Consider the following 13,606-nt stretch of genomic DNA (forward strand, 5'->3'; position numbering starts at 1 on the left):
TTCACAATAAAACTGAGCAGAAGGTACAGAGATTTCCCATGTACTCTTGCCTGCACACATGCATGCCTCTCCCGATTACTGACATTGCAGAGTGGTACATTTGTTGCAACTAATGAACTCACAGTGACATGTCATAATCACCCAAAGTCTGTAGTTTACATGAGGGTTCACTCTTGGTGTTGTACCTTCTATGGGTTTGGACAAATTTATAATGCCATGCGTCCATTGGTCTCATCTTTTCAATGATAAAAATTGTCCAGGGTCTCAATCAGACTTACATAGAAACAAAAACCTGCAATATAATTCTGTACTCCCTCCCAAGTTACAATGTCACTTTGAAACAAAATGTAATGAACATAAAAATAAGACTTTCTCAGCTTCTTTCTTTGTAAATGGAACTGCTTAAAGCTATTTTTAAAATGGATGGAATAAAATGTAATCTGATGGTGCAAACATTCTTCTTAACATTGTTGGAAGTACCCCCTTATATTGCATGTGAGGGACAAGAACATTCGATTGGAAAAAGCTTGCTGAATTCTAGCCCTCTGACCTTGTAACAAGTGTGGTAGATGAGATGCTACAGGGTTCAAGTATCCTGCATCCTTCAGGATCATTTTGATTGCAAGTGACAGAAAACCTAAGTGAAATGGAGCAAAAAATGGAATTTTCTGGGTCATGCAATAGAACATCCCAGTGGTAGGGTTAGTTTTAGGCACAGCTTGATCTGGAAGCTTATACAATGTCACTCGAGTCCATCCTCTCTCTCCGTCAGGACATTGCTTTCTTCTGTATTGGCTTCTTTCCCAGGCAGGTTCTTCCCTCATAGCAAATAAACAATTAAACAAAGGTTTTTTTGGTTTGTTTGTTTCTTTCTTTCTTTCTGAGACAGGGTCTCACTTTATTGCTTGGTCTAGAGTGCAGTGTCGTCATCATAGCTCACTGCAATCTCAAACTCCCGGGCTCAAGCGATCCTCCTGCCTCAGCCTCCCTAGTAGCTGGGACTACAGGCACAAGCCACCATGCCCAGCTAATTTTTCTATTTTTTGTAGAGACAGGTCTCGCTCTTGCTCAGGCTGGTCTCAAACTTCTGGCCTCAAGCAATCCTCCTGCCTCCATCTCCCAGAGTGCTAGATTTACAGATATGAACCACCACACCCAGCCTCAATTAAACAAAGTTTTTAAAGGTTAATTTCAGGAAATTATAACACCTACAAAAATGTCTTCACAGTTCCAATTTCAGCGGTAAAGAGAACTGTCTGAACAGGACATCTGGAGAGTGCAGTTTCCTGACACCCTTGGGTCACAGACAGGTCCCTGAACCACTCACTATGGCCAGGGTACTGCAGTACCCTGCTCTGATTGGCCAAGCCAATCAAAACACAGGGACTGAGAGTCAGGGCAGGAAAGGTCCCCAAAGGGGAGTCAGAGTGTTAGGCAGCAGATGTCCACTAGAGACCCACTGTCTGGTAATACAGTCTGTTGTACTGAATGCACATCCCGTATCCTCAGAGTTAATCTGAAGACTAAGAATATCTGAAAGTGCTACAATTCAACCAGACAAGAGTACAAAGACTTATATTTGTTTAAAATGATCATGCAGGCGAAAAAGATTGTGCTATCCTTGGCATATACACAGACATGCAAATCTTTGCTACACATAAGGCCTCCACCAAAGGTTTCCTTTGAAAATGCATTCTGCTAAAGAATGTTTGGGAACCAACAGGACTAACTGGGGAAAGGTAAGGACTCCCTGCTGCCATCCAGCTCCCTTTTAAGTAGGAAAAAGCATGAAAACCCCCAACTTGGAGAAAGTGAAGCCCAGAACTTATGAGGACCCTGGGACACATCTCAGAACAATCCTTAAGACAAAGGCGCTTAGAACATTCTGAGCTTAGTTAAAAGTGATGTTCAAAAAAGCTCTTCTAAGCTATATAATTAATTAGCAGATAGTTAGAAACAGCTTCAGAAATTACTCTGATACAGACCTTGCCATCAGGAGAAAGCAACTCCTGTCTTTGTGGCATTTGGACAAGAAGGACAGCTCATGGAGTAGACTAGGGCTGGAGGTGGGTTCGGAATCCTCAAAGGAAATTCTATGGCTTATATACCTAGGTAAAAATTGGGACGCTAAGGTTTGTTATAACTCTGTGCAAACAAAACAAAATAAACCAGTTTTAGTGTATTTTTTCTGATTATGGGAATTATGCATGGTCATTTCACTGCAGAAAATTTGAAAAGTACACTAGCTTTTAGGGGCTCATCTGTGGTTCCACCGCCCAGGAGAGACACTGTTCCCACTTTATCATATTTCCAGTATCTTCCCTCACTCTTCCTTTCTCTCTCTGTCTCTCTCTCTCCTATGTATTTTTAACATAGTTAAAATTATACTTACATTGCTCTGCATTTTTCCTCTTCTTGGGCATTTATTTTATTATTTAAAAATATTATTTGACACACACAAAATTATATGTCATAATGAATAATAATACAATGAACACCTGTGAACAACCACCCATCCCAAGAACTAGAACATATCCAATGCATTACATTTTTCCAGGTGGTCCTCCCGTATTCCTTCCTATCCCCAGAGATAACCACAATCTGAAATTTTCTGTCCATCATTCCAATGTTTTATAGTTTTATCACAAATAGATCTATGTATAAACAATATCTTATTTGGTTTTATCTGTTTTTTAAACTTTTTTAGAAATTTAGAGCTCATACTATACTATATAGTCTTCTAGTACTTGCTTTTTCCATCTAACATTGTTCTCGAGATTCATCTATGGTGTGTTTGTGGCTGTAGCACACTCATTTTTCACTGCTGTGTAATGTCCTGTTGCATTATACCCCACAATTTGTTTTTTTATTTTTATTAACAGACATTTGACTTGTTCCAAGTCTTTTGCGAGTATGAACTGTGCTGTTGTAAAGATTCTTGTTCAAACCTCCGGGTGCACATGTGTGAGAGTTTCTCTAGGGCATGTATCTAGGAATTGCTGGATTTTACGATATGGAAATATAAAATGTCCTGATTTTTCATATGGCTGTGTTGTACAAGCATTTGTCTAAGATGTGATTAATAATTCTTTTTCACATACAGGAAAAACAAGGTAGAAGTATAAAACATTATTTGGATGCATGACACTATTACCTTTGTGGATATTCTCTGACCACAGCAGGATCTAAATACATATTTAATAGCTTAAGGACAAAGGCCACATCCACACATATTTTCAGTCAGCACCGATCATTAAGTATAGAGGACTCACAATATGCTGGTGTGAGGTATTAAGAATAAACAAAGCTGGACATTAGTTGTTATGGACTTAATATTTGTGTCCCCCAAAATTTATATGTTGGAATTTGGCCCCCCCACCCTCTGCCCCACGTGATGGTATTAGGAGATGAGGCCTTTGGTAGGTGATTAGGTCATGAGAGTGAAGCCCTCATGAGCGGGATTACCGTCTTTATAAAAGAGACACTAGAGCGCTCCCTCACCCTTCCTGCATGTGAGGTTACAGTCAGAAGACAGCTGCCTATGGGTCAGGAAGCAGGCCCTCACCAGACAATGAATCTGCCAGCGCTTTGATCTAGAGCTTCCCAGCCTCTAGGACTTTGAGAAATAAATTATTTCTGTTGTGTATAAGCCATCCAGTCTATGGTAGTTCATTATAGCAGCCAGTCCAGACTAAGACACTAGTTAAAGTGCAAGGGCAGATTTTAATTAGCAACATACTATTGCAATAGGAAAAAGAGTCCAGCGTGAACTGAACTCAACTTTGATTTGTACAGAGGTGACTGGGCATCTTAAAGGGAGAATGAGGGACTAGAAACAGGGGTGAGCAGAGGCTCAGTAGAGTCATGGAAGTGAACAATTACAGAAAAGCAGGAAGGGGGTTGGTCCATGTGAAATCCATCTGGGCTTGTTAACTGGCACTTATGGAAGTTAATCTCCCGCACTCCCAGAGGCTGACACATAGGGGCCCTATCTTCCTGTCTTCAAGTGTTGGCTGGAACAAATAGTAAATTCTTTTGGCAGCCTTGAGTTTTCTTAGGCAGGCATTTTAAGGGGAGTAGGGTTATCCTAGGGATGTACCCTGGAGCTGTTAGAAACTATGTTAGTGTTTTGTTTAAGTCTTTATAGGCAAGAAGAGGGCTCAGAGGAGCCCTGGCTAAAGCTTGGTCAAGGAGAGAAGCTTTGTCAGAGGTGAGAGGAGGGGTGCAGCAAGGACAGGGAGAGCACTGTTTCTCTCCTCTCTGCCACCACTTACTCCATTCCTTAAACCAGGAAAAGCTCTCCCTGGGTCTTTTGCCAGGCTAAGCCCTCCCTACTCATCCTATGGTTCAGTTAAGGTGTCACTTCCTCCAGGAAGGCCTCTCTGACTTGCACTAGCAGACTAGGTTAAGCTCCCTTAGCATCCTCCCATAGCTCTGTCATGTACTTACCACATTAAATTGAAATACTGTCTGTTTATGTACTTGCTGCCTCACTGGATCATAAGGACTGGGCCTTCCTCATTTCTGGCACATTGTGAGCACTAATGCATTCTGCCTTTGTGGACACTGTGACAACCTTAGTCCCATCATCCTTATGTGCTGGACAAAGCTGTAGTCTCCTAGCCCCTCTCTTTTGCCTATAGTCCATTCCCCACCCAGAGGGCCAGAGGGATCTTTCTCAAGGTGTCAGCTCACAACACACCCTTGCTTCAAACTCTCGGTGGCTTCCTATTTACAGGATGAATAACTTCAACTTTCTTGCCATGGTCTAAAGGACTTGCTAAGTGGGACCCCAGACCACTCTGAGTCTGACCCCACCCTCCCTGGCACACCATCTTCCAGCCATACACCCTTTCTTTCTATTCTCCAAACACTAAGCCTGCTTCCCCTTGAGGCTTCACTCTCGTTCCTTCCTTCTGCTTAGAATACTCTAAAGCTAGGACTTTGCAAGTCTAGCTTTCTAGCTTTTCTCATCATTTTTCTCATCATTATTTTTTCAGTTTCAGACGTCACCTCCTCAGAGAGGTCTTCCTTGACCACTCAAGCACTCTTTTTCCCATCACCCTGTTTTTTTCTTCATAGCCCTCCTTATATTTCATTTCCCCCACCAGTCTGGGAACTCCGTGAGGGCAGAGATTTTTGTCTGTCGTGGTCGTCACTGTGTTCCCAGCTCCTAGAATAGGGCCTGGCACTTGGATGACGCTCAGAAAGGGGTAAGGAATTCCTTTAGCGCAGGGAATTGTACAGTCGCTCTCTCCCGGTAGAGCCAACTGTAACCACGTGGGAAGGGTGAGGGCGGTGGCTGCCAGGGTCTCAGGAGTGACAGCTCAGCCTAAGGCCCCGCCTCTAGCCCCGCCCCGACACGCCCCCAGCCCCGCCCGTGTCCTTGTCCTTCTCCACAGGTCTCCATAAAGTTCATTTGGCGGCGCGCCGCGCGGGGGCTTCTGGGAGTGGCCAGCCTCGGCCAATCAGGAAGCGCAGGCGAGCGGCGCGAGAAGCGGCGGCCGCGTTCTCAAGCCGGGACCTGAGCGGCGCAGGCGGCTGCAGTGCAAGGTAAGGGTGTGTCTGGTTGCGTCCTTCCGACCTGGGGCTTGTCCTTGAACCCGGACTCCGAGGCGGGGTGGAGCCCCGTCCCCACACTCGGAGCCATGAGGCTTACACTTCTCGTTCCCCTCATGGCAGCCGGGCACGCCTGACGCCGGCGACACTACGCCTTGTCGAACCGCCCCCTGTTAAAGCGTCGGGCTGCGCCCCGGGAGTGCCTTTCCTCTGCCCCCTTTCTGAATATGGAGCGGAGGCCTCCCGACTCCCCCTTCCCCACTAGAACGCTCTGTCGTGGCTCGCCACGCCGTCGCCCCCACCCTGTGCCCCGCGAGCTCACCGAGGCTAGATCGGCGCCCCCGCACCGCCACAGCACCCCGCCTGATTACCTTCCTGACCGTGCCCCGCCAGCTCGCTGGCCCCACGCGGACACACCCTGGGGGGAAGGCGTTGCCCTCTGAGGGAAGGGGTCTTTGGAGTGACGGGGGACGACCCCCGCTAGCTATCCCAGCCCTTGGCTTGTCTCCTGTAGCGGCATCCAGGGGGATGCTAGTGATTGGAACCCGAGAGTGTCCCACCTTTCTCTGGACTCCCTGCGTCCCATCTTCTGCAAAGGCGATGTCCAAGTTGACTGGGTCCCTTTTGAAAAGATTACGGGGCTGTCCTCGTGGGTCAGTTTTCCAAGGATGGACGACTGGTTGACAACGCCGCTGGTGTGGGTTTGCCCTTCTGCTAGGTGTAGGAGGGAGGTTTTTGTTTTTCATTGAGATATGTATTCCAGCAGAAACAAGGGTCACCTTTTATATTCCCTCTGGGGGATGTGGGAGGGTAGCCTTGGGCATCATAGCTTCCTTTGTGCATCTGTGTTTGCAGTATTTTCATTTTTCTTTCATCATGTTCTCAAACAGGCTCTTGGCTTTACATACTTACATACTCAGCTAACAGATCCCATATTTAAAACACAGGCTTTCAGATCATATCATTCCTTGACTTAAACCCTCCGGTAGGTCCCCGTCTCATTAATAATAATAGACAAACCCTTTACAGTGAGCTGAAAGGCTTTACATAATCTGACCCACTATTACTTTCCCACTCTTATTTTCTGCCACCCTCCCTTTCCACATGTCTCGCATACTTTAGCCTCTGGGCCCTTGTGCTTGCAGTTTAATATCTGTGTCCCCTCTCTTCTTTCAGGACTTTACTGGGATCACCTAGTAAGGCTTTCCCCACTTCCTGCCTGCCTTCATTGCTTTAGTTGTTCTTAACACTTGTATTTTACTTATTTATCTTGTGTATTGTTTATCTTCTCCCTCTGGAATGTAAGTGGGGGGATTTCTATCTGTTGTTTTTTTTTTTCCCTGATGTGTCCCTAATACCTAGGCCTGGCACACAGTAGGTGCTCAATAAATATGAAATATATGAAAGTTCCTGGCATTGTTATAGGCTTGGGGATATGGTGGTGAATGAGACAGGCCTGCTCTCATTGAACTGATGTTCCTGTGGAGGGCGCCACCAGCAGTAAATACACAGATATAAAATGTGGTATCAGGGCATTTTTTTTTTTAAAAGGAGGACAGGAATGTTTGAACGGAGACCTGATTAAAATGAGAGAGCAAGTCATGGGAATATTGACAGCGTTTCTTGGAGAACAGTTGGAGATGTGAGTGGGCTTGAGTGTCTGAACGTGTTTCTTGATGGACTGAAAATAAGGTAGAGGGACAGATAGATGTGCCAAGGAGAGGGAGGGGTCGGGGCAAAGATCTGGAGGTGAGAGGACCCAGGTGCGTTCAGGAAACAGGTCACTTTTGTTCAACAAACATGTATTTAGCACCTATTATCTGCCAGACATAGCTGCTGAGGATTCAGAGTTGAGCATCTGTGGACCTTACCCTATAGGAATTCGCCATTTAGAGAGGGAGACATATGTGGAAAGAAATAATCACAACTACTGCACTAGGGAAGAAGAGTATAGAAGATTCAAATAGTGTGGGAGAGGTTTGGGGTAGGTGGGACTGCCCCAGCTGACGTTGCAGCATGTATAGGAGTTCCTCATGTGACAAGGTGAGGATGAGTCTGTGTTATAGTGGAGTTGTGCACGTGGCATATACAGAGGAAAGAGAGAAAACAGCATGAGGCACACCGAGAAATAGAGAATTGTTAGGCTGTAGTTGGGGGAAGGTGGTAAGAGATGAGGATGGTAAGCAAGGGTGGCAGTGCCTGTTCTGTGGAGGGCACCATGTATAGCTTTGTCAAAGCATGAGCACCTCCTCCTATGGGGGATGGAAGGTGCTCTTGATGGGCTTAAGGCAGGGGAACATTTTAGAAAGACTCTCTGACCATGAGGAGGATGGGTTGGAGGAACAAGAAGGCTTAGACTGCGTGAGGGTCAGAGCAGGGGTAAGAGATGAGAGCATGACTTTGCAAAAGGTCGGAGAGGTAGACTTGGAGATTGGCTTGATGTTCAGGAGATGAAAGGAGAGCCTGGGGTGACTCAAAGGTAGTTTCTGGCTGACTTGACTGGGTGCTAATTGTTTTATCAAAAGAAATTGGGAGCCTAGGAGGAGGAGGTGTTGGTAGCGGTGGCTAAGAGGAGAGAGAAGTGATGAATTTGGTTTGGGATGTGTGTAGTTTGAGGCACCTGTGGGTCTTGTAGGTGTAGCTGTCAGGTGGACAGTTGGAAATACTGGCTTGGGAAGAGAGTTGAGCTGGACATGGAGATATGGGAGTGACCTTTGTTTTGATCGATTAGGGTCCTCCGAGCTCATTTATTTGCCTTATATTATTGTCTGTTGATACCTGTATCCCTTCTCCCCCAAATAACCTAAAGCTTGAAATGCCTTATACATTTTTATAACTCCAACAGTGCCCTCAGACAGTAGCTACATCCCTGATACACAGTTGCTAACTGCCAGAATAACCTTCCTCAAACCTTGCCAAAAATGTCTATAGATTCCTTATTTTTAAATTCCTATGTTGGTCTGTAAGGTACATCAAAGTTATACTGCTGTCTTCCTTCATTTCTTTAACACATATTTATTGAACAATAGATACTGTTTGTTCAGTGCACTAGGAATGGAGCTGTGGACAAACCAGAAAAGGTTCCCGGACTCAGGGAGCTTATGTCTGTTTGTCAGGAGACAGACAATAAATGACTAAACAAGTAGACCTGTGATGCCAGGTATTGATAAGTGCTGCCAAGGAGATAAAACAGGGAAAGGTGGGAGAGCAGATGATGGAACCGCGTTAGCTGGGTGCGCTGAGAAGCTTCTTTAAAAAGGAGACCTTTGAGCAGAGACCTGAATGAAATAAGGGGGTGAGCCACATAGATGCTTATGGGGAGAATGTACCTGCAGATGCCGAGGAAACAGTGACCGCAAAAGTCCTGAGGCAGCAGTGTATTTAGCATATTTAAAGAAGAGCAGGAGACCACAGGGCTAAAGCACACACTCACGGGGAAGAGTGGTGACAGAAGGTGTTGGGGCAGGGGACAGTCGTGCAGGCTGCACAGCACAAGGTAAGGACTTTGGATCTTAGTCTATGAGTGATGGGGACTGTTGAAGTGTTGAGCCTCTTCAAAGGCTCATTCCCACAGTGGTATGGAGAACAGACTGGGGAACAGGAAGGGATAAAGTAAGAACAGGGAGATAGGAGGCTGCTGTTATCACCCAGATGTGATATATGAGTGTGGCTTGGACCAGGGTAATAGTGGTGGAAGAGACAGAAAGTGGGTCTGACTCATGTATATATATTTAAGAATAAATTTAGTATAGGCATGAATTGCTTATGTAGTGTCTGAGAGGAGAAAAGAAGTCAGGGACAATGCCGGGGTTATAGGCCTGAGCAACTCAAAACATAAAGGTGCTTAAATGAAGGAGAAATGGAGGGAAAAGAGCGGGACACCAGAGGGCTGCTGTGAGGATGACATTAGATCATACCAGTAAAGCCCACAGTGGGGACTCATACACAGCCAGAGCTCAGGAAGTGATGGCTCTTGTTATTCCCACTGTCATTGACATGAACTCTTCCCGCTGTCAGGCAAGTAAATAAATGAATGGAGTGAAAAGGGATTTAGATGAGTAGAAATTTCTGTGTGATGGGTATTGAGGTAAACCATTTGGTAGGTAAGACTTGAATTGGTGGTAATGATAGCTAATATTTACTATGTCGTGAGGGAGATACAGTTATTTTATATCACAGATGTGGCCCAGAGGGAGTGATTAACTTGCCCAAAGGGACCCAGCAGAAGAGTAGAGGAGCCAGCTCGAGCTCGGGTGCAGTAGAAGATTGGGTAGGTATTCCTTTTTGGGAAAAATGGCACGAGCAAGGGCACAGAGCAGGGCATGTACAAGGGTCATAAGGGAGAGAGTAAATTAGGTGACTGGTATACAGGATTTATTCTGGGAGATAGAAAGTCAAAAGCAGTGTTTCATCTGCATCCCCGTGAGTGGGAGCCAATCAGGGCTTTGAGCAGGAGCAACATAAGGAAAGCGATGTCAGAAAGACAGATGGCCACAGAGAGCAGGGTGATGTGGAGTGGGAGGGGCAAGGAAGAGGGAGACCATGTTCTAGCGTCTATCAAGGACTTAGGCTTAAAGGAACGGAGGTCTGGCCTTGGCTGATGGGGGATGGAAGCAACAGTTAGAGAACATTGCAAAAATAGAAATATCCCGTGCTATCTAAATCTGTTTAGGTAGTGAGAGTTTGGAGAGTGAGGGATATCATGTTATCTGACTCTAGTATTTGGTTTCCTGAGTTTTAGTTCGGGAGTAGCAGTAGTTTGGATAATGAGTGATGCCTCCCTGCTTGCTCTGGAAAAATGTATCCATCTGCATGTGTCTGGTTTCTGAGTCTGGACAGTGGGGACTTCTGTAAGTAAACAATCTGAGGGCATGCACAGCTGCAGAGAGGGGTGAGTTAGAACCTGAGAATGAGAAGCCAGGGGCAGAGGCGGAGGAGTTGGGAGGACAGCCAGCGGCAGCAGTGGTGGTGGTGGTGTTTGGAAGTGGGTAACTGCATTTGGAAACACGGTAGTTGTGATAGTTATGTGCTTAAGAGGAAGTGCACAGGTGGTGCCTGGAAACTCTGGAAGTTTGAGTGCAAGGGGACAGGTATGGATTTAATAGTCATTGCCACAGAGGATTTGGGACACTCTGAAGCAGGGAATTTAGAGCAGTTATAAAATTGATGTTATTAGAAATTATATAAGGTCATATATACTCATGGAAAAGAATTCAGACTGACAGGTGTATAAAATGAAAAATAAAAAAAATATCCCCCACTCTCAGCTTTGTAATACTAAGTTGTTTCTTGCTATGTTAGTGTTACGAAACATAACACTATTCCTTCTGTTTGCTATTCCTTCTAAAAACTATCTGTGAACAAACCTTAAGTGTACATGCAACTCAATGAATTTTTACACATTTATTCACTCATGTAACCACTATCCATGTTGAGATATAGAGCATTTCCAAAACCCTGGAGTCTTAGTCAGCTTGGTTTGTCATAACAAAATACCATAGATTGGGTGGCTTAAACAACAGAAATTTATTTCTTCACAGTTTTGGAGGCTAGAAGTCTGAGATCAGGGTGCCAGCATGGTTGGGTTCTGGTGAGGGCTCTTCCTGGCTTGTAGATGGCTGCCATGCTGCTGCTCACTCTGTGCTCATACGGCCTTTCCTCGGTGCGTGTGTGAGGAGGTTGGGGAGCAAGCTCTGGTGTTTCTTATAAGGCCACTAATCCCATCCTGAGGACCCCACCTTATCTCATCTAAATTTGATTACCTCCCAAAGGCCCCATCTCTAAATATCATCACATATGGGTTGGGGCTTCAACATAGGAATTTTGAGGGAGCAAAATCAGTCCATAGTACCTGGAAAGTTCTGTTGTACTTCCTTCCAGTCAGCACCCGCTCCCCCACCCCAAGGATAAACAGTATTCTGATTTCTAGCATGATAGATTAGTTTTTTCTGTTTTTAAGATCCATATAAACGGCATCATACAGTATACCCCCCCTTTTTTTTTGTATCTGGCTCCTTTAGTTCACTTTTATGTCTGTGAAATTCATCCATGCTGTTCCATATAGCTGTAGTTTGATCTTTTCCATTGCTGTGTAGTACACCAAGGTATGAATATATTACCATAAAAAGCCCAAACGAGATAATTCTGTATATATAGCGGTTTAAAAATTTTTTAGAGAGGGGGAAGCAGTAATTTTGTTAGAACCTGATAAAAGCTATAGTGCTTTTCTTACATTAAAAGATATTCGTATACTTCCAGGGGCTCCTAGTATCTTAGATGCTGGTATCATGGCCCTCAGGATAAGAAACCTTTGTTCGTTTACAGCACAGTTTCTCAGCCTGGCACTGTTGATATTTTGGGCCCAATAATCCTTTGTTGAAGGCTGTGCCTATATGTTGTAGGATGTTCCCTGGCCTCTACCCGCTAGATGCCAGTAGTGTGTGCCTCCTACCCCCAAGTTGTGACAACCAAAACCTCTTCAGATATTGCCAAATGTCCCCTGGGGGGCAAAGTTGAGTAGTATTGGTTTAGAGAGAAGAGCCAGAGCCAGAGGCCTTTTGGGGCTGACTTGGGGATCTGACCCTATTTATGCCTATTGTGAGATAGGTCCGGTGTCATTCCTAAGATTCCATATAGACATAATTTTTATCACCACTAAAATGGGCTGTTCCTTCCCATGAGCCAAGAGAAGTAATAATCTGGCATCACACGGAAACATAAATTATCCACATGAGGAACTTTCTGATAAACTCTTGGCCTTCAACAAATGATTACTGGGCCCAAAATATCAACAGTGCCAAGGCTGAGAAACTGCTGTAAACGAACAAAGATTTCTTATCCTGAGGGCCACGACACCAGCATCTAAGTGAATTTAAAGACTGAATTAAAATATCCCACATTTGTGGATTCTTCATGGTGGGCAGGCCCTTAGAAATCACCTGAGCAACCCCCTCATCACACTGGTGGTGAAACTGGGATCCAAGGAGGATCCAGTCCCAGGGCGAGAGGGCTGGCTGATGGGGGATGGAGCCAGGCTGGAGTCCCCAGCTCTTCCTTCCCAGGTAAGCCCTTCTATTCGACTGGGCAGCCAAGAGTGTATCCGAAAGTTCCTTGTGTGGATAATTTATGTTTCCATGTGATGCCAGGTTATTACTTCTCTTGGTTCATGGAAGAGAAAATAATACAAGTAATATTTTATGTATCAGGAAAACTGATACTACATGTTCTTTACTGCGTAACAGTGAGTCATCGAGGGCAGTGTTGCTACTAAGTCACCTAATTCTTTCTCTTCTGTCTAGGTTAATTTATTTTAGTTCTTTGTTTTCTCCAGAACTCTACTTTCCGAATAATGATTAGGTCTAGATCTCTTTTACTTTGTCTCACAAGACTATAAAGAATTTTTTAACAATAATTTTTAAATTATTCTTTGCCCCTGTGCTAGAGGCTTCTGAAACAATAGTATCTGTCAAGATGTAATTTTCTTTTTGGTTATTGTTGTAATTGACAGCTGACAGATACAGTAAAAAGTGGAATGATATTGTCATCTAACCGTAGTTTATATATTCAAAAGAAAAGAAGAGAGCAGAACCAGTTTTAAACTTTTGATACCTCAAGTGAGGCTTTTCACATCAATCTTTGGTGTTGAACGTTGAACATTATTCTTGTGTTTTAATCCTGTCATAGTCTGATTAATAAGAAGGTTTGAGGGCAAGATTCCTGCTTGAAATTAGATGCGCAATTTCTTTTGAATCACACTTCCACTGTGGAAGTTTGGATTTATAATAAGAGCCATATTTGATACTGGCCAATGTAACATACATTTAAAGATTGTAGTTGTCATCCAGAAGTTCTTACAGAATGATGTAAAGTTGTGACTAAGTTGTAATTTAGGATCAAATATTTACTAGAAGATTTTTTTTGAAGCAGAGATGTTTATAATTAAATGATAAAATGTTGCCAAATTGGCAACTTTGGAAAAAAGCTAAAATAGCATTTCACAATGACATAACTCAGCAGAGTTTATAAAATACTTTCTGTGTATCAACCA

Source organism: Propithecus coquereli, unplaced genomic scaffold (assembly GCF_000956105.1).
Source record: "Propithecus coquereli isolate 6110/MARCELLA unplaced genomic scaffold, Pcoq_1.0 Scaffold540, whole genome shotgun sequence".
Classification (NCBI taxonomy): Eukaryota; Metazoa; Chordata; class Mammalia; order Primates; family Indriidae; genus Propithecus; species Propithecus coquereli.